Below are 22,654 nucleotides of genomic sequence, written 5' to 3'. Positions count from 1 at the left end.
TGATTTGATGTTAATCAGCAAGGGATGTTGGCATCTGTAGCCTATTTAAAGGAAAACTTGTCGTAGGCTTTCAGAAAAGGCTATTCTTGCATTTATTCTATTTTATTTTGGACAGAAATTGGTAGTCTTGAAAGTCTAGAGAGTCGTGGACTCCCCAAATAGCCTTAGTGTTGCATCTGGCCCAGGACTGCACAATGCCCATCCCTATATTACATTACCAACCTATTTACTCCTATGGAAACTGTATTTGCATAAGTGACAGTGCTGCTATAATAACAGAACAGGGAATTATGATGGGAAACTTTGGTTCCAAGGGAGTTTGGAGTTATAACTCTTTCACCTCCTCCTAGCATGGGCAATGGTTTAAAAAAGGGAGCCGCGTTTAAAATCACCGAATGGCCAAAGCTTCTTAAATTCTAGTATAAAGCAAATGAAGTGAACAATTTTTCTCTGATAGCATAGCTTTCAAAATCTTCCATTTGAAAAATGGGACACATGACCCCAGGAAATATCAAAGTGTGCTCAAGATGGCAAAAGTTAGCAATGAGGAAGGACAATACAAGCTATGAGAGGCTGTGTAAGTTTGCTTTTGCCTGAGCTTATCCCCATCTTCTCTGTTCTCTCTCAACTGAGTAGAGATTACTTTTTTACTTTTAATCCACTTTCTAGGATCTTAAATGTGCAGAGAACAAAGTAGGAAAATGAGATGAGGAGAGAGAAAAAATGAATGTTTTAAAAGTAGCAGAAAAGGTGGGATGGCAGAGGGTAATTGGGGCTGTCCCTGCCAAATCGGGGAAGTTGGAAGGTATGCGATGTTTCTAATACACCTACAGCTAGGACAAAATAAGTAGAAATTGTTTGCTTTAAAGCCCATAATTCTTTGTCACAGAAAATAGTTCAGTTTTATGTTTAAAATATCACAGCTCTTTGCCTTTTTGTTATTGTGCTGTACAAATTAAGCTCATGCAATTATTTTCAGTGTCTGACATGTACTACACAGCAGCAGCAAAGTTGTCTGATTATCCACGAAAAGCCCATTTCCCCTTCTTTGAGACAGGCTCAGTGATAAAGAAATACAGAGTCATCACTAAAACCAGTCAGGAATTTCAGTATGCCCTATGAACAATTCCATCTAGGCAGTGCTATTTCAGATCTGTCTGTCTGTCTACCTGTCTATATATTTATCTATCTGAATATGTAGTTGGGGTATTCATTTAGTAAGCCCATTCAGAAGAATGAGCACAAGGGTATTCTCCTAATCGAGCAAAATGGATTTATTACATTGTGAAGTCAGTGAAATAATACTCACTGCCATCAAAGAAGGCCCCCTACCTAGTTAAAAACCATTAAGCACAGTGACAGAAGTTTCCTAATTGAATCACTGTATACTGTTTTTGTTACTTAAATTGTTTCAGAATTACTGGGACTTTTTATTCAAAAACATTGAATAAAAATTACACTTTTAGCAAGCTGAGTTGAAGATTGATGTTAACGACTGCATAACCTGCAGGCTTTTTACGACTTTTTTGGTTTCTGCTCGTACAAGCGGTGTACTCAGCACTGACAATACCTTGTACAACTGCAGTATGCCCATTAGTGGCAGACCCAGGACTGAAGGCTTGTGCTTCCTTCCTTCATTGTATTACTACACGATGGGATGAGGTCACAACAGAGCATCTATGCAAGTGAATGAATCACTGAACAGTTACCAAGTATTCTCCAGTATGGAAACTAGCCCTTTGACTGCAGTTTCAAGGGATGCTTACAGCAAAAGGTGAAAGGCCCCTCTCCATCCCACAGAATGGGGTACTTAACTGGAAAGCTGTTTTTGCATTTCATCTCCCAGGAGGAAGCTAGGAGGCAGTGTAACAGCAGAATACAATGACTTATGAGCTTAACTATATGGTCATCAGTAGAAAAATATCAGATCTCCCCAATGGCTCCACTATATTTTAATAAAGCCGTTGATCTCCAGTAAGACTGATGATATACTAATCATCACTGATGTTGTTCAGGGTAATTGGTATGCTTGCAGACCAGCCTTTTTACAAGCTTTTAAGAAAATCTTTTAAAAGATACTGGTCTTTCCATAAGGCACAATCTGATCATAGAAGGCTAGCAGCTTCAGCAGCCCTAGTTTCAAGGGTGCGGGGGAGAAGAATCAGATTGTTCTATTTCCAAATCTCTTCTGATAAACATGGATTTTATAGTTCAATGTTACATTACTTAGTACTCCCAGCATGCATGCTGCAGACAACAAAATAAAAAAACAAACAAAATTACCTAAACAAACTTAAGAAACTCTCTTTGGAACAAGTTTTAAGAACAGGTAATTTTGTTTTTTTATTTTGTTGTCTGCAGCATGCATGCTGGGAGTACGGTTTTTCTGGCCTGCGAGTTATTGTGAAAACTGCCATGTTCACTGCTAGTGCTACATGATCTCCCTCTTTGCTCCCATCATTATAGTATATATTAAGTATCTCTTTTACGAAATGCTCAGGACCAGAAACATTTGGGATTTGTTTTGGCTTTTGGATAACTGGAAATCTACAATGGGATATCTTGGAGATAAGACACAAGTCTAAACATACAATTCATTTATGTTTCATATACACCTTACACATATAACCTGAAGGTAGTTTCATAAAAACATGTTTTAAATAATTTTGTGCATGAAACAAATTTTGTATACATTGAACAATTAGAAAGCAAAGGTGTCACTATCTCAACGCATGTGAACAATTCTAGATTTTACAGTATTTCAGATTGCCCAACCTGCAATTCAAATTCTGTACCAAAAAAACTAGCTTCTCTAACTGGTATTATTTATACAAACGTATACATTTCATATAACATTTGTATTATTCACTTATATATGCAGAAAGTATCACGACAGCAAAGATCTAAACATGGGATGACATCTGCTGTATTTCTTGGCCAATGCAAATCAAATTCACCTCACAAAAACTTCTGAAATGTTGGGGGTACAAATTTTGTGGGAATCTGACTGGTAAATTGGAACATAACACTTTCTACATGAAGAGCTGTGGGATGCATATAGCCCCGAATGAGTTCCTAGGGTGGAAGGCAATAGCCAGAATGAGCTTAGTTTAAGGTCTTTATTTACTTCAGTCTATGAGCTGTTCTGAGAATAACTGACCTTGAAGGAGGGAAAGCAACAACTGTTGTTTGGCTGTGCAGCCCCAAGGAAGTCTACTCAGAAGGTGCCTGCAATGTTTACTCAGATGACCCCACACTGGGAGGGGGGAGGACCACTCTCAGGTAAGTGTCTCATCCAAATACAATATCAGTAACAATTACACTGCTATAGTATCCTAAACTAAGATATACACAAGCTTGGTGATATGGAATAACATTGATTTCCTAGCAGTATCCATAAAAATGAGGCATAGTAATAGTATAGAAAGTTAATGTGGTTCTAAAACAACAAGGGAATACATGGCAGAGGCATGATACAGGATATCTTTGAGGCATAACTTAAAGATATTTCAGCTATCAAATAGCTAGGCACAACCCCATAAATCTAATACCGTACTTCTCCATAACTAACAGCCGTCATGGATCAAACTATGTGGACTATTGCCATGACTCACTAAGAAAGGTACGCATACGAAAGCAGGTTACAAACATGTATTCATTCCTTTGCTGGATTAGGAGTCATACCCAGATTCGGTACAGATGTACACTGGGATGTATCTCTGCGTTGTGATGGACTTTTGGATTTGAGGCACCAATTACAGCTTAGCATCTGAAAATGTTCTACATGAAATAGTTGCTTGCGATTCTCAAAATTCAATGGCAAGGAATGCCACCAGACCACACAGAATTCAGTTCTTTATCTTGCAGGCTAATTTCTAAGTTATAGTTATTCAACATATAATAAGCATCTCTCACTTCCACCATCAAAATATGGAACAGTGTAATGTAACATCTACATACCTGTTACAATTACTGGGCTGTGAATTCCTATCAAAATTAATAGGACTTTCCACCAGTTAAATGTGCATGAGCTGGGTGTTAATGGGAGATAGCTTTGGCTTTAGCAAATCCACAAAGAGATAAGATTCATCACTTGGAACAATATTTTCTGTATACGGTAATCACATGGATATGATAATAGAATTGGCTTCTACAGAATGATTGTGCTTAAGAGTATGTGTGTGTTTGCATGTATGATAAAGTAAGGGAAGGGGACAGAGTGGAGAGGGAGAGAGAAACTGTGATTACAATTTAGATAGCCATAAAATCCAGTCCTAGTGAATTATTCTGAATACATGGCTGGCTAAGATCTGATGGGTTGCAGTTGAACTGTAATGACCCTTAATTTCATAAGTACACAGAAGACAGCTGTAATGCACTTGGGACTGAAGAGAATGCAGCTTCAATTCACTTTCCATATTGGATGGTGTATTATCAAGTATTCCTCCCACATCTTTTGCAGCACCCTCAGCTACTGTCTGCTTTTGCTATTTGGCTAGCTCCTGATGGGTTTTTCTCACTTGCTTGGCTGGAATAGCAGAATTCAAAGCTGTCTACTAACTCTCCTTGGCTATACTATAGTTGTTTTCAGATACATCAAACAATTCCAAAACACATCAGCCACAAATCTTTGACTCTGCTTGCTTTACGCTGTAGGTCACTCTTTGTTTAATTCCTTAATGGAAGCTGACTAGTGATCAGAACCATTTTCTGATTAATGTCTCCTGGCTTCCTGGTGGCACTGAAGCATCTCACTTTACTGAAATACATAAAGGGATTTCTTAAGTAGAGTGTCTCAATATGACATGAAAGAATGGTCTCCTAGCTTGGGATTTGATTTGTTTGCCGTTGCCACACCCTCTGAGACAATGCCATTCCCTTTCAGATATTAGGAAAAAAATGTTCCGTAAATTCGAAGATGTGCAAAAATGTCAAAATGTAATTTTTTTAAATTATTTGACTGTTTTCATATTTCAATTCTGATGGATCTGATTTTGAGGAATTATCCCCATACCAATTATATTCAAGAAGATAATGAAAAGGGATCTTTGGAGTAAGAATTTGTTTTGCAATGTGCTTTTTTTGACTTGAATAAATGCAAAAAGAAAAAAGAGGGAAAATGGCATCAAATGTATGAAAGAAGTATCGTACGAATACAGCCATACCTTGAGAATATGTCATCACCATCACTAGAGATGGCCTGGGGGGGGGGGGGACTAGAAAAATGGGAAAAATTGGAAAACTGGGGGGGGGGATGGAAAGCAACCAGTTTTCCCCCAATTTTTCCATTTTTTTCCAGGCCCTCCCATCTCTAACCATCACCTACACTGCTATTTTGAATAAAATCAGAATGTATCAGTCATTATTTTAAACTATCATTTCTTTATAATAAATGCTTGGGCTGTTAGGAAAGTGGATCCAAATAATTTGTTTACATTTGTTATTATAACAAATAATTTTTATAACCCTCTGTGGTGGCGTAGAGGGTTAAACTGCTGAGCTGCTGAACTTGCTGACCAAAAGGGAGCGGGGTGAGCTCCTGCTGTTAGCCCCAGTTTCTGCCAACCTAGCTGTTCAAAAACATGCAAATGTGAGTAGATCAATAGGTACCACTCTGGCGGGAAGATGACAGCGCTCAATGCAGTCAAATCAGCCACATGACCTTGGAGCTGTCTACGGATAACGTCGGCTCTTTGGCTAAGAAATGGAGATGAGTACCAACCCACAGAGTTGGACATGACTAGACTTAATGTCAGGGGAAAACCTTTACCTTTACTTTATTTGTTAACTTATATTTTGTTCAAGGTTCAATCTTACATATTAGTTTTCTTACCTCAAATGCTGATTTTATACAATATCATACTCTTGTCTTGCTATTTATGCAATAGTTCCCTTTGGAAATTGAACCAAGCTGGATGATGATTTCTAATAAATCCTGGCACAATGACAGCATTATGGCCCACATTTGGAGTTTGGATTTGGAGCACAGCATGAAGAAAAAATTCCCTTGAACAAGATGATGCAGATTGTTAAATAGAACAACTACTGGGTATTTATCTGGATTATAGTGACAAGATGGCAGAAGGAAACTTCTGTGTGATGATGGGTTTAGGAGACTACTAGCTACAATGCATAATCTCGGTCTTTATGTACTGCAGATTTGTTTTCAATAGTTCAATAGACAGTTTTCAAACAAACTGTCATTTGCTCCTAGGTAAATGTTAGTGAAATCCATGCTTACCCATCACAATACCTGCACCATCTTGGACTACAGCTCCAACATTTCCTTGAGAACAAAATGCAGGTTAGGACTAGTGGGAATTATAGGTTAAAACATTTGGAAAGCTAAAAGTTCTGTATCTCTCTTCAGACTGTATGAGTGTGTCAATGTCACTCAATAACACTTTTAGGGCAATTCATATCTTTGACCAAAAGAAAGAAAACTTAGAAACATACATGGGAAATATCACAAGCTCTTGATAAACATGTCTGAAAAATATGTTTTGACTGGTGTGTAGATACAGCCAAGAAAAAACCAAAGTCAGACTGCTTGTGTTACTCTGATTTCTCTAGACACCCACATAACATGCCAGTCCATTTGTTCCTTTAATTCAAATAATTTGTATTTTGATTTTCAGCACTGAGATACTCATAACTGCTAATCAAAAACAGAACAACAGTGAAATAAAATATACTGTCTCATTCAAATCTACATTAAAACAAACATTAAAACTAAAAATCTGAATTGGAAACATAACCTAAAACGCAGCTGAGAGAAGTACTACCAGAAAGCTTGAGGAGATAAATCCTTACTCTTATCTCAAACCTATTTGTATGCCTAGCAGTCGATGCACTTGACATAAAGGAAAAGAACAAAGACTGCTATGCCCCTGGCATATGTGACTAGAAATAAAGGATAAAGAAAATATGTAGGCACATTGAGATTACAACCATCAACCTGGCTACTGGCTAGACCTTTCAACCACTTGTAATACAATTTCAAGCATCTAAAATGTACTGTTGTAACTAGTCATTCTGGACAAAATACCATTCAAACAACTTTAGCAAGTAAAAGGTGAATGATACAAAAAGTATTTTGAGTCTCAACACAAGCAACAAAGAGGAGGAGGAATAAGAAGTATTTACAATGGCTGAGATTCTGCATGGGTCATATAGCTACAATGCTTGATTTCCCAATCTGTCCCTCTAAATCCCACCTTGAAAGCCTGACAGCTGTATTGCGTGAAGATATTTTGTAGTGCTGATGAAAAGGGCTGAAGGATGACAAAACCAACTCCTTCCCAACAGTGAGCTGTTGTGCAATAAGCAGAAGCACGGAACTCCTGTGAGATCCTGTTGCAACTCCTCATCACACCACAACTTGCTGATGTGAGGCATCTGGATGTATCACCCTTCAGTGCTCTGCCCAACTATGCCACAGAACTTTACAGAACTTCACTTGATACAATTACAGATTTTAAGGTATGTTTAAGGAGCATTTGCAGTCATGACAATGCATGATAGTAAATGTGAAGATGAAGCAATTATGAGTTTGTAAGTCTAGTTTGCAACATCGTACCTATCTAATAGGATGACATCCCACAATCCTAAGCAACAACCAAGGCAACAATCCTTTTGCAATGTCCATTGAGAAGGAGCAGCAATAAAGCGGTGTGGGTACAACCCAAGATCAATCATGTATCAGAAAAAGCAGAATCACAAGTCTTGGATTCTGCAATGCCAATTTCTTTAAGGTGTCTTTAGGAGCATTTGCAAGGAGCCCCGGTGGCGAAGTGTGTTAAAGCACTGAGCTGCTGAACTTGCAGACCAAAAGGTCCCAGGTTCAACTCCCGAGAGCGGAGTGAGCGCCTGCTGTCAGCTCCAGCTTCTGCCAACCTAGCAGTTCGAAAACATGCAAATGTGAGTAGATCAATAAGTAGATCAGGTGGGAAGGTAACGGTGCTCCATGCAGTCATGCTGGCCACATGACCTTGGAGGTGTCTACGGACAATGCCGGCTCTTTGGCTTAGAAATGGAGATGAGCACCAACCCCCCAGAGTCAGACATGACTGGACTTAACGTCAGGGGAAACCTTTACTTTTACCTTTTTAGGAGCATTTGCAGCCATGGCAATGGTATGATGATAGTAAACGTGAAAACGAAGCAATTACATCTTAAATCTAGCTTGCAATATTGTAGCTTACTATGAGGATGACAGCTCATGTTACTAACCCACAATCAAGGCAATCTTTTTGCATAGTCCGTTTGACAAGAGCACTAATGAAGCTGTGTGGGTACAACCCAAGATCATGTACCAGAGAAAGCTAGATCTTGAATTATGCAATGACAATGCCTGTGTCAAGTCAAAAACACATTGCATATTGACAAAAGATTCAACTTCATACATCTGTTGATTTTTAAAGTTCACATTTCAAATCAATATCTAGTTTGCTAGGGTAGCAGTCTGTTACTATCTCTGCTTACCTATCTATAAATATAAGTACATTCATAGAAACCATGCAAATGGAAAAACTTCTTTCAGGTCAAAAACACTGAAAAGTCAGGACTGAGTGAATAAACATCATGATGGAAGCAAAATAAAGAAAGGGAGAAGAGAGAGAAAGCATTAGTCATTCTGCAAGAGAGGCTATGGGATGCAATGCATCAAGATGCAGCTTCCAATAATGAAACAAAATCAATTAAGGAAAAAGACCAAAAAATAAATGGCATGGATATTGAATGCCTGTAGGGCAGGGAATAGCTATTAGCCAGAAGGAAGCATTATGCAGTAATGAAAATTATTGTGGTGCTTCTTCCCAAGGAGAGGAGATTTTTGGAAGAATGTTCCCTATAATCTCAACCTGTTTAACTGAAAGTGCTGCTCAAGACAAATCAGCTCAGAACTTGGAGGAGTCACTTTTGGCGGTTGGAACTCCCACAATTCTCTGTGGGAGTTGTCTGCTAATAGCTGTGGACAGTTATGTCTTGTACTCCATGAATTAACCTTCCTATTTTCTTTCTGTTTTCCAGGTTTCAATTGTGCTGGTACTACTGAGGTGTAGCCTTTTTATGCTGCAGTTATCTATACATTAACTACCTTCTTGGTGGCTCTTCAAGTAATGTATTGATAGTATGGAGAGGGCTAAATCTTTGTGCTGGCTTTTTTTTTTCAAGTGCCGTGGCTCAATACTGTGTAACTACTATGTAGTTTTACAAGGTCTGTAGCCTTCTTTGCCCAAAGTACTACAACTACAGTGCCCATCATTCCATATCATTGAGCCATGGCAGTTCAAGTCATGACAAACTGCATCAATTCTACAGTGTAGATGATCCCTTAGTTGACATAATCAAAACATAAAAGGAAATCATGGCTGGGCAGCAAAGCAATAGGATTCAAACCATAAAATGCCAACAGCTAAAAGATAAGTCAGAGATAAGTCATCCTGAATGTAAATAAAGATTGCAAAAACTACCTGAAGACTCAGAAGCAGGTGTGAAAAAGAATGCCTCCCTGCTTACTGAAGCCCCACTGGCCATTGCTGAGGTTTTATTTCTTTGCCTTGATAGTCTTACATGAATCAATGGAAATGCTAGCTTACTGTCTTAAGCTTTGTAGTGGGAATCTGTACAAGTTCTAAATAAGTATTGCGTAAACTACCTTGGAAATCTGAATGCTTTGCTTCAGTGATTTAGGAGTTTTTGCTTCCTGCTACCAAGGCTTTGAAAAAGATTAAGGTACTAATCCAACAGTATAAAACAACATCCTATGTTCCTGTCATGAGCCTCACTCTAAGACGTTCCATGATAAATTACACTCCATGCAATGTCACCAGAAAGAGCAGAGAACAAGGCGCAAACAAGCACACAACAACTACAGCAAAGGGGCCATTAGACCAAGACTGTGGGATGAAAAAGCGACTGAAATGGTGCATTGCTGTTTCACTGTGGAACAATTCATGCCTGCCTCAGTAGAATTCATTCTTAAGAACACTGCCCTTTCAAAGCAATAAGCCTGAGGTACATCTGGCTGTACCACTGTTAGCAAACATGTTGTTCAAATGTCTTCCTTCTCCAGCTCTCCACAGACACTTGTTTCTGTTCTCTTTTAGTTCGTTTCTTTCTTTCTTGTCTTTTCCCTTTTTTCTATCACTCACAACTCCTAAATAAAGCTCTTTTCCTGCTTCTCTTTCTCCCTCTCATTCATCCTCTTTCTCCCACACTCACAAAAGTCCTGACTGCATTCATCCACTCACTCCTCCCTTAGCCATATTCTTCATTGTCCTGATACAGCTCCTCCAACTCCTGGCTAATGTCTTCTTATCCTCTCTTTCATTTCCATTTTCTTTCTTCCTTGCCCTACTTACAACCCCTGGCTTAATGTCCTCCTCCCACTTTCCTTTCTCTCTCCACATCTCTTAATTAATCTTGTCTTCTCTCTCCTATCACAGGGCCCTTCCACACAATCCAGAATATGAAGGCAGATCATCCACAATATCTGTTTTGAACTAGATTATCTGAGTCCACACTGCCATATGGTCCAGTTCAGTGTGGATTTTATACAGCTGTATGGAAGGGGCCACAGTCCAAGCTCTGTCCCATCTTCCTTTTCCTCTCCCACTTGTCAGTTAGAATTGCCTTCACTTCTCTTCTCAGCCCTTCTCTTGCTTCTTCTGCCCATAGTTCTTCTAACTAGACCAGAGGCTCTCAACCTCTGGGTCTCCAGATGTTTTGGCCTTCAACTTCCAGAAATCATAACAGCTGGTAAACTGGCTGAGATTTCTGGGAGTTGTAGGCCAAAACACCTGAGGACCCACAGGCTGAGAACCACTGAACTAAACTCATCACTTTCCTTCTTTTCCCCCTCTATCAAAATCCTGCCTCCTTTTAGATGACATTTCCCGAGTTTCAGGTTTTGGCTCTGGAATCTCAGGGTCTGGGATGTTCCTGAGAAGGCAAGCCACCGTGGATACTCCTGACCTACCAGCTGTAACTATTACCCTGTTCTTATTATGCAAAAAGTTCATTTTGTAGAGTGCAGGCAGCAGCACTGATTGACAATTGATTATATCAGAGGTCCTCAAACTTTTAAAACAGAGGGCCAGTTCATGGTCCTTCAAAACTGTTCGGAGGCTGAACTATAGTCTGAAAAAATGTGAACGAATTCCTGTGCACACTGCATATATTATTCGCAGTGCAAAAAACATGAAAGAACAATATTTAAAATGAAGAACAATTTTAACTAACATAAACTTACCAGCATTTCAATGGGAAGTGTGGGCCTGCTTTTGACTGATGAGATAGTCAAGTTAATTAGGATTGTTGTTGTTGTATGCCTTCAAGTCATTTCATACTTAGGGCAATTCTATGTCTAAAATTTTGGGCAGTGGATGGGTAAATGTCTTTGGAGAGTCGCAACCAGGGCCCATAGGCTTTAGTTTGGGGATCCCTGGCTTAGATGCACTCATTTCCTGGTAGCTTTTATTATGTGGTGGACCAAGTGAACCAAAAATAATCTTAATTTCTAAACTATTCATTCGGTTCCTCTGCCACAAGTTATAAGTTTATTGTTATTGCTTAAACTCCTAAGGTCTTCCTGGTGTACTTCTCTGATTGTTTGTTGCTGTTATGTCCCTTAAAATCAATGCCATCTTATAACTACCCTATCATAGGATTTTGTCAAAAAGATTTATTCAGAAATGGTTGCCATTGCCTTCCTCTGAGGCTGAGAGTGCAACTCACTCAAAGTCAGCCAGGAGGTTTCCTACCTTAATGGAGACCTGAACCCTAGGGCCCTTCCACACAGCCATATAACCCAGAATATCAAGGCAGATAATCCATTATATCTTCTTTGAACTGGGCTATCTGAGTCCACACTGCCATATAACCCAGTTCAAAGCAGATGTGTAATTTTATACAGCTGTGTGGAAGGGGCCCTAGTCTCCCATATCCCCAGAACAGTAGTTCTCAACCTGTGGGTCCCCAGGTGTTTTGGCCTACAACTACCATAAATTCCAGCCAATTTAACAGCTGTTAGGGTTTCTGGGAATTGAAGGCCAAAACATCTGGGGACCCACAAGTTGAGAACCACTATACCACACTAGCTGTCCCTAAACCCTGTCCCTTTTTTTGCTGCTTTCAAGCTGACTCTTACATTCAGTCAAGCCAGGACTTATTTCGACTGGACTACCCACTTTCATTCTACATCCTTTCATCTGATAAGCAGTCATAATGAAAGAAGGAAAGATGTGTCAGCAAGTCACAATCACTTCTCTCTTCCTTTTGTCACTCATTTGCTTAGACTCACTAAATTGTAAAAGGAAAATGAAAAGAATAATTCCCCAGTAAGTAGAATCCCTGTTGTAAGATGTGTGGAAACATTTTCTTCCTTTCCAAAAGAGGGTGGGTTAAAGGGAATATGTAGAATGATGTACTCTTTCCCCTTCATTTCCTTTGATCTGATTGTTCGCATGGAGTTGTTTTCAGTTCCTGAATGTTATTATATGTTATTATTAGTAACATATACAAAAAATAATCACAAAAATAAATAGCATGGATATGGGAGAAGGCACCATATATCTAGGATTTTGTGTGAAGAGAGAGAAAGAACATTTTGGTGTTATAGAGAGATGAAGTCAGGATAACATATCTGTAACTCTGCAGGTGATTTTAGTTTTTGGTATCAAAACACAAGGATGAATGGTGAAGATAAACACTTCAGATAGATGAACAATGGCCAGAAAGTAATAGGAAAAATTATTTCTGATCCCCTCAGCAAGAGAGACATGATAGAACAAGCTTAAGGTTATCAATGTTTTTGCAGGTCTCCAGTGCTTTTAACGGCTGTGTGACAAAATGAAATTTAGCAAGTGATTCTTTTTGTGTCAATATATCTCCAGGCTGGGAAAGGCTTTACCTGCCAAATTTCTGCCTGTCACACACTTGCTATGCATACAAGAGTTAAGCTAGTAAACAACTTGACAATACTATAAAGGACGTATACTGTATGCCTCTCTCTGTGAATGAACAGAAGCAGTCAATCTGTCATCTCCCCTTACACTTTAGATTTCACACAGTGCCAATGAATCATCACTGTCCATGCCAATAATACTGAACACACCACTACAGTGGTATGTGCTTGAAGCTTCCATAGACAAGATTCTACCTAAAGAGCCAGCCAAAAATTGTATTTTCACAAGCAGTTGCCTTCTTTCTAATTATCCACCCCACTCCCTTCCCACATATTCAAAGCCTCCTTCTTAGCAGCTGTGTGTGTATGTAAGAAAGAGGCAAACCAGGTGGCTTTACTTGTAGCCAGATGGGGGAATGACTGCAGGAAGGGCAGCAATATGTTGAGGTTAAATCCACAAGGGTTTATGTGAAGTGCTGTCTGGATAGACGACAGGGGTCCAAATGCTAACCTTTCAGTTGGCAGGACTCAGCGCAGAAGGAAAATGGGGGTGATGTCATCAAGCTATCTCACCAAATGGGGTGGGCTGCCTAAGATCAACTATTACTGGACTGATGGGCGCTGTGTTGGGTTAGATTCTTTACCAAAAAGAAATAAATTGAACAAAAACTCTTGGCACAGTAATGTTTGTAAATGATTGTCTCATCGAAATTAAAATGCATAAAGTTAATGTTAGCCTTAAAGGAAATGCAAGGCATATTATTACAAATGACAATTGTGACTCCCTACAGTGGCAGCTGGTGCCTTCCGTGTCAGTGTAATGAAACCATTCTGGATTTTAGTTTGAACTTCAAAGCAGTGCTGGAACCTAACCACAAAATAGGTTCAACAGCTTGGAGAGCTCCTTTAAAGCTTAGACAAAATTACAGAATGCATTCATTGCCCCACAGGTGTCTCATCCAAAAACTAATTATTTTACTAAAATCATGGGGCTGTCTCTAACCTGCCTAGGTGTGAAAGCAACCAAGAATATGATTGGCATTGATGGCTGGAGGAGGTTTGGATCTGGAAGAATTCCACACTTTTGCTAAGGACTTTGACAAGCCAATCCTGAGAGGAATTTCAATGGGTGGGGTGGAGGAAGGACCAGCTATTGTGGAAGTCCCCTCTCTATTCACAAAGAGATCTGTGGTTAGAAAGCAATACCTAGTGGCTTACTGATGCCACTGAGATTATAGTTGTTGAAAAGAGGTATTCCATGGATGAGGCAGAGCCAGCTTTGTATCCACTAGATCAGTGGTTCCCAACCTGTGGTCTGTGAACCACCAGTGGCCCCCAAGAACTAAAATATGGTCCATGGCCTCACCGTTACTACACCGTTGCATCTGGAGCGATTCATCTTGCAAAACCCTCTTATAGTGCAGGGATGTCGGTGCAGGGGGAGAGGATGACTACCTACAAAAGCCTCCTGACTGCTGCTGCTCCTCCTCCTCCCTCCCATTGAGCGGAGCCACTCCATGTGGTGCCTGGAAGAGGGGGCACCTTGGTGTCTTCATTTTTAGTCCTGTTCCTGGGGTTACTTGGAGTGCTGATTCAGAAAATTGCAAATGTTCTGTATCAGAAACTAGAGCTGATAGTCTATCAAATGCAATTTTCTAAATCAGCACCCCAAATAACCAAATTGAATCTAATGCTGATCTAAAACTGATTTGTAACCGTTTTGGTACTAATGTTGGAGAGTGGTCCCTGGTCAAAAAAAGGTTGGGAACCACTGCACTAGATTATTCAGCTGTACCAGTCTGAGATCTGTTGTTTTAAGAAAGAGATGAGGATGTGGGTAGCTACCATATACTTATTTTTATAACTTTTAAACACATCTTTCTCCCAGTCTGGAACCAAAGATAAGCAATGACCCAAGACTATGCTATATATAGTCACACCAGTGATCATTGATGGTCTTTGTCCAAAACTGACCAGAACATACCTGACTTTGTTTAGCTTCAGAAATGATAGGGCTGCATATACTTGTGCTATTGAGCTGATGTGTGCATTGGGGTGGGGGGGGGGGAGAGGTTGTGTGTGTGTCTTCAAGTTGTTTCTGACTTATGGAAACCCTAAGGCAAAAGTAGCACGCAGCTTTCTGTGACTGAAAGAGTATGACTCACCCAAGGTCACCCAATGGATTTCCATAGCCAGACAGGAAATCGAACCATAGTCTCCAGAGTCATAGTGCTATACTCAGACCACTACACCACACTGGCTCTCTAATCCACACACCCACACTTAAGATTACTCCATAAAAATCCTTGTGCTACAAGCATTCATGAACTACATCCCATTTGGTCAAAGGTCCACAGTGTCAGACTGTTGTCAGGATATCTGTGTATATTACCCATACAAGCATTTAGTGAAAAAGGTCTGTGAAGGGTGATATCAAGGGCCATGAAATACCAGGAGACAAACCATAGATGCATCCTTAATAAGTTGGAATGAAGAAAGGGCACCTCAGGCAGTAGATCTGAGCAGTACCGAAATGGCAGCAAATGCTTAGTTGTTCTGATTTATTATTACTTTATTTCACTACCAAGGAGAAGGAAGCGGCAATAATGTTTTTTCTCTCCTCTTTGTTGTTATTGTGTGCTTTCAAGTCATTTCCAGCTTATGACAACCCTAAGGCAAATGTATCATGAGCTTGTCTTGGCAAGATTTGTTCAGAAGTGGGGGCTGACTTTGCCTTGTCCTGAAGCTGAGAGAATGGGTTCCCTTGGCCAAGTAGGAAGTCAAACCTGATCTCTAGAGTTCTAGTTCAACACTCAAAGCACTATGTCACCCTGGCTTTCTTATCCAAAAATAACCTGGCTGCCAGGCATACTATGCATCGAAAGAAAGGGTGTGCCACTTACTGCTCTGCCTCAGTGAGACAATCTCTCGGGCCAATTCTGGGTAAAATGATATCCCGTTGCTAAGTTGGAATAGGAACAGATGGTTAGACCTGATGCTGGATAGATCAAGAACACTTCACAAAATGTAGTTGCTTTAAGTGCCATTTGCTAGACTACACATTTGTGTGTCAAGTTAGCAGATCACAACACATTGTCATGGAGCCTCCCTCAATTTAAAACCTTCATCTTAGCTTCTTCCTTCAGCCTTGATACTCAAAAATTTGAAACTAGTATCGGTTAAACCTGTGCAACTTGTGTTCTCTACTCCATCTGTCAAGGGTTGTCGAAGGCTTTCATAGCCGGGATCACTGGGTTGCTGTGAGTTTTCAAAGCTGTATGTATGGCCATGTTCCAGAAGCATTATCTCCTGAGATTTCACCCACATCTATGGCAAGCATCCTCAGAGGTTGTGAGGTATATTGGAAACTAGGCTGGGGAGGTTTATATATTTGTGGAAGGTCCAGGGTGGGAGAAAGATCAAGGCAGTAAATAAAGAATAACACTCTGAAAACATGGGAATTATAGACATGAAACAATAGAACCAGCTGACACCTCCCAACAAAGGATTCCCCCAGGCAGGAATCAGCCAGACTTTGAAGCTGCAAAGCTTTTCAATGCTAATCAAGGTGATTAATTGCAACATTCATGCTTGCCTCCAACAGACAAGAGTTCTTTCTCCCACCCTGGACCTTCCACAGATATATAAACCTCCCTTGTCTAGTTTCCAATATACCTCACAACCTCTGAGGATGTCTGCCATCGATGTGGGCAAAAGGTCACAAGGGAATGTTTCTGGAACATGGCCATACAGCCCGGAAAACTCACAGCAACCCATCTGTCAGGTGCTTTAGTTTCTAAAGCTCAGGGTTGATCCCTTAATTCCTTAGATATCCCAAAAGGAAACCAATTGCTATTGTGCACCTTTGCCTTGTTTCTGGCTTAAGGTGACTCTGGGGTTTATCCTTCCAAACACAGGTGGGCCACCTCACAAAGCGGATGGGCTCAGTTCAGCTTGAGAAGTCACAGGTCACAATACATCCAAATGAACACACAAAATCTGGGCGCCTTCACCCTCTTTGCTTTCTCAGTCTGAAGAGCTGTACCTCCGTGATGCTCTCTGCGATGCCTGCCAATAAATAACTTAACTGCTACTGCATGCAGCTCCTGTCTGCAGAAATGTCTCGAAGATGGCTTAAGGAGCAGAAGTAAACACACCAAAAGGACACCCACACACCAGAAGCCCGCGCGCTCTCTTTTCTCTGCAGCTCCGAGGAAGAGAGAGGAAGGGAGAAAGAGAGAGAAAGAGAGAGAGAGAGAGAGAGAGAGAGAGAGAGAAGAAAGGAGGCAGCGCACAAAGCCAACTCCGCCGGGATTGAGTCTTCCTCCTGACCTGACCTCTTCCCGTTCAGGTGCGGAGGGATGCGCGCTCTCTTTCTCTCTGGGCAGCGCTTTCCTCCGCGGTGCCAAGTCCAGGGATGCTTAGATAGAGGGAGGGACGGAGGGACCGAAAGAAGTCTTGGGAGGCGCGGAAGCCCCACTCCAGACTCCCGACACTTCTTTCTGCGGCCCCTCTCAAAGCACCTCGGCGGGACAGACCTTTTCAAATCAACCCCCTTCGCCTTCTTCTCTCAAGCTGTTCCTGGAATATGCCCGACTCCTTCTGCCAACTCTAGAACTGGCCCCCGAACCTGGTTATCCTCCCCGACAAATAGTTTCTGGCCTCCCTGATGTCACCACCTGAACCCACAGACACGTTTTCCCCTCTTCCCTGGGAAGCACCCACCTTGGCCGACGAGGCGGGGAGCTTTGGAAAGTTCTCTGAAAGATCCAAGGGGAAAGAAATTGGGGAGAGGAGAGAGAGGAGAAGGGAAGCCCCGGGATTCGCCCAGCCTGTTTCTCCCAAATGTTGAGAAGGAAGAGGAGGAGGAGCAGAAGAGGAGAGGCCAGCCCTTCGCCTACCTTCGGGCGGGGGCCGCACGTGTCGGTGCACGGCGTGGCTGCGCGGGGAGAGCCCCGAGATCCTGGAGGCAGGAGCAGAAGGCAGCAGAGGCAGGAGCCACCGCCTTGCCTTGCCTGCTCTTGCTGTCCTCCTTCTGCCGGTGAGGCTGCTGATGGTGAGGCTGCTGCTGCTGCTATTCCGCCGCTTGCGCGCCCGCCGCCAGCCACTGCGGCATCTCTGCATTCGGATGTGCTCCTCCCAGCCCCTCCCTCTCCCTCCCCCTGCGTGCGCGCACTCGCTCCCTCCCCTCCCCCTCCCTCCAGAGAAGGGTTCCCGCCCCCCCCCCCCCCAACTTCCCTTCCCAATCCGCCTTTTTACCTCATTTGCCAGGACCAGCCAGGGACTTGCAGCAGCATCCATAATTCAGAGTCTCTCCCCACTCAGCTGCTTTTAGCACTCCAGCGAGACAGCTTCTCCCCCGCCACACTTTGTGGAATTGGGGCTGCCTGCCTGCCTGCCTGTCTTGGGCTCTCTCTCTCTCTCTCTCTCTCTGTCTCTCCCTCCCCTTCAATCTTCCTTATGCACAAAAGTATTGAAAATATTGCAGGCATGGGCAAACTAAGGCCCAGGAGCCGGATGCCGCTTCTAGGTGCTACCTCAGGCCCTTCTCGTTTTCCTTGTCCTCTTGGCAGAAGGACACAACAGCCCACCATGTCCTTATGCCAAAAAGATGGGGGAGGATGGCATGTAGCAGTTGAGAGCGCTCTCAGCCACCCTGTGTCTCGCCCTCCTCCCTGCATAAGGATGGCTCAAGGAAGGCACACAGCGGCTGAGAGCCCTCCGGAGCACCCTAAGCCGCCTCCTGTCTCGCCCTCCTCCCAACATTATGCCAAAAGGACAGCCCAAGGATCGGAGAGGAGGATTGAGGCAATTGCCATGTGTCTCGCCTTCCTTCCTTAAAATCATAGAATCATACAGTTGGAGGAGGCCTCACGGGCCATCCAGTCCAACCCCCTGCAAGAAGCAGGAAAATCTCATTCAAAGCACCCCGACAGATGGCCATCCAGCCTCTGCTTAAAAGCCTCCAAAGAAAGAGCCTCCATCACAGTCCGGGGCAGAGAGTGCCACTGCCAAACAGCTCTCACAGTCAGGAAGTTCTTCCTGAGGTTCAGGTGAAAGCTCCTTTCCTGTAGTTTGAAGCCATTGTTCCGCGTCCTAGTCTCCAGGGCAGCAGCAAACAAGCTTGCTCCCTCCTCCCTATGACTTCCCCTCACATATTTATACATGACTATCATGTCTCCTCTCAGCCTTCTCTTCTGCAGGCTAAACATGCCTAGTTCTTTAAGCCGCTCCTCATATGGTTTGTTCTCCAGACCCTTGATCATTTTAGTTGCCCTCCTCTGGACGCTTTCCAGCTTGTCAACATCTCCTTTCAACTGTGGTGCCCAGAATTGGACACAGTATTCCAGGTGTGGCCTGACCAAGGCAGAATAGAGGGGTTGCATGACTTCCCTGGATCTAGACGCTATACCCCTATTTATGCAGGCCAGAATCTCATTGGCTTTTTTCACCATCGCATCACATTGTAGGCTCATGTTTAACTTGTTGTCCACGAGGACTCCAAGATCTTTTTCATACGTACTGCTGTCGAGCCAGGCATTGTCCCCTCCCTCCCTCCCTCCCTTCCTTCCTTCCTTCCTTCCTTCCTTCCTTCCTTCCTTCCTTCCTTCCTTCCTTCCTTCCTTCCTTCCTTCCTTCCTTCCTTCCTTCAGCATTAGGATGGGGAGAGCAGCCCAGTCCTTATGCTGGGGGGACAACCTGAGAATGACCCAGGCCCTGCCCTGTCCTCTCCTGGCCCCACCCTCTCACGGACCCTCCCCACCCAGCGTGTGCCCAGCCCTCCTCCCTCCCGGCCCGGCCCTCCCAGCCAGGCCTGCAATGCGGCCCCAAGGCAAAAAAAGTTTGCCCATGCCTGGAATATTATGTATAAAATGACCTTAGGTTCTATATAATAAGGTGTACAGGAAAGTGTTGTTGAAGGCTTTCATGGCCAGAATCACTGGGTTGCTGTGTGCAGGGCTGTAGCCAGAGGATTTTTTTTTTAAAAAAGTTCAAGCCCACCTCCTGAAACGTGTCAGGTTAAAAGAAACCTGGTTTACTCATCAATTGGTTAACTAGTTAAAATTCATGAAATTCTATGGCAGGCATCCTCAGAAGTTCTTTCACCCATTCTGAACATTCCAGAGATAAATAAACCCCACTTTGCCTAGTTTCCAGCAGACCTCACAACCTCTGGGGAGGCCCGCTATAGATGCAGGCAAAACATAAGGACAGAATGCTTCTGGAACATGGCCATACAGGCCGGAAAACTCACAGCAACCCACTATACAGGAAAGCTTTGGGGCTGCGTGGCTGTCTTGGACTCTCCCTCCCTCCCCACTAGTCTCCTCCTTAGTATGCATAAAGTACTAAGAATATTGCATATAAAATGACTGTACTGAGGTGCATATGAAAGAATCAAGGAATGCACCCTTCATGGAATCGAGACAGTCTGAGTGTCCTAGACTCTCACTTTCTCCCCCTTAATCCCCTCTCTAGGCACGAAAATATTGGGAATATTGTGTATAAAACAACCCTTAGGTTACATGCATGACAAGAAAAGATCAATACCACTTTTCGTGGGACTGTTGCTGTCTGTCTTGGACTTTCTCTCTGTAGTCCTTATGAACACCCACAAAAATATTGAAAATATTGATTATTTATTTACCCAATTTATACCCTGCCTTTCTCAACCCCGAAGGGGACTCAAGGCGGCTTTACACATAACTATTCAATACCTTAAAACAGCCATCCTCAAAGTCTGGCCCTCCAGCTGTTTTCACCTCTAACTCCCAGAAGCTCTTGCCAGCTTGTTCAATGGCCAGGAATTCTAGGAGTTGGAGGCCCAAACAGCTGGAGGCCTGCAGTTTGAGGATGCCTGCCTTAAAACAATGTACAAATAAAATAAACACTTTAAAATTGAATTTAAACACATTAAAATATTTAAAAACATTACATTCACTGTTAAAACCATGCTGTTCGCAATCATAATCTGGGCCATTCCAGTAGTCTTTGCACATAATTCCATATCCATCTATTGCACCACAAGTTCTCAGATGGCTTGGTCACAAAGCCACGTTTTCACTCTTTCCGAAGGTCAGGAGGGAGGGGGCTGATCTAATATCCCTGGGGGAGGGAATTCCACAGCCGAAGGGCCACCACTGAGAAGGCCCTGTCTCTCTTCCCCACCAGTTGTGCCTGCAAAAGAGACAGGATTGAGAGCAGGGCATCCCCAGACGATCTTAATCTCCAAGATGGTTCATAGAGGGAGATACGTTTGGACAGGTAAGCTGGACTGGAACTGTTTAGGGCTTTATAGGCTAAAGCCAGCACTTTGAATTGTGCTCGGTAGCAAACTGGCAGGCAGTGAAGCTGATGTAACTGTGGGGTTGTATGCTCCATGTACACCACTCTGGTGAGCAATCTGGCTGCCGTCCATTGGACCATTTGAAGCTTCTGAACAGTCTTCAAAGGCAACCTCCACAGAGAGCACGTTGCAATAATCTATTCGGGATGTAACCAGAGCATGGACTACCATGGCCAAGTCTGACTTCCCAAGGTACAAGCGCAGCTGGCCATACCTTATTGTGTATAAAATGACTTTCAGGCTTTGCGTGGAATTAGTTGTATAGTAAAGGCTCAAGAAATCCACCCTTTGTTGAACTGGGGCTGATGACTGCCTTGGACTCCCCCCCCCCCCCAATGGGAGTGATGAATTGGGGTGGACTAGGGGAAGGGACAACGCCGGCTCTTCGGCTTAGAAATGGAGATGAGCACCAACCCCCAGAGTTGGACACAACTGGACTTAACGTCAGGTGAAACCTTTACCTTTACCTATGGGAAGGGAAATTTTCTCCCCTCTCTGCTTCCTTTTAATATTTTAGGCAATTCAAATTGGGAAAAGACCAGACTTGCATCCACCTTTGCTCGGCAGGCAAATGTTTGCTTCCACAATTGGGTGTATGGCACAGAATGTAATTTGGCAGGAAGCGAGGGCTGGTAAAGGAGATGGATATCTGGCAGAGTGGCTGCTTTAGTCATGGCCACTGCTTTTCCCTCACCCTCCCATGTTGTGCTCCTGCTTAAAAGCCAAAGGGACAATCTCATTAGGGAAAAGCAGCATCTCCCTGTTACAGGATTTATTTTTCCCAGTTGTTTTATGTCCTATCTGTTATAAACACAGGATAACCCAATTTTCTGTTCAGACTCAGACTCAAATGTTCTCCTTTGCAAAACAGCTGAGGCTTCTCCCTGCCCCATTTCTAAATTCTGGAATAAATATCCAAAGTTTCTGAGCATGTGCAGAGCACACCATTCTTCACTGCTGAGTCACTACAGCCACTCTCCATTCTTTTTAATTTATTAAAAAGAGATTTAGAATCCGGACTGCTTCTTAGCAAGTGAAATCCAGTCTCTCGCTTTGTGAACTATTACAACCCCCATGATATTTACCATTGGCAATACTAACTGTGGCTGATGGGAATGATTGTCCAAAACATCTGGGAGCTGCAATTTGCCTCCCAAGCCCTGCTGAAAGACAACTAGGTATACAAATGTGGGTAAAATTTGTATTCAATACGAGACATGCCTATTTGAGCCACCTAAATACCTGAAAGGCATCTGATTTCATCCGATCTTGAAAGTTAAGCAGGGTCATCTCTGGTTTGTACTTGGATAGGGGACTGCCAGGTTATATATTAGAGGAAGAAACTGGCAAAACCACTTCTGAATATTCCTTGCTTAAGAATATTCCTTGCTTAAACCACC

General features: G+C 42.7%; 1 protein-coding gene across 8 annotated transcripts in view; it reads right to left on the bottom strand.

Annotated features, from left to right (window-relative positions):
* Positions 1–18,291, bottom strand: part of cntn2 (contactin 2) — an 84,891-nt gene extending 66,600 nt beyond the window's left edge. For 4 of the 8 annotated variants that reach the window (XM_062978562.1, XM_062978558.1, XM_062978565.1 and 1 more), the window contains exon 1: positions 17,809–18,038. The gene's annotated coding sequence lies outside the window, so the exon portion shown is untranslated. Of the gene's footprint in view, positions 1–17,632; positions 17,782–17,808; positions 18,039–18,166 lie in introns of those variants that run through there. The other 4 variants (XM_062978561.1, XM_062978564.1, XM_062978560.1 and 1 more) reach the window with 4 other exon arrangements.
* Positions 18,292–22,654: the final 4,363 nt, after the last annotated feature.

This window comes from Anolis carolinensis, chromosome 4, assembly GCF_035594765.1.
Source record: "Anolis carolinensis isolate JA03-04 chromosome 4, rAnoCar3.1.pri, whole genome shotgun sequence".
Lineage (NCBI taxonomy): Eukaryota > Metazoa > Chordata > Lepidosauria > Squamata > Dactyloidae > Anolis > Anolis carolinensis.
The sequence above is the reverse complement of the archived record's forward strand: the minus strand, read 5'-3'. Positions and strand labels throughout refer to the sequence as shown.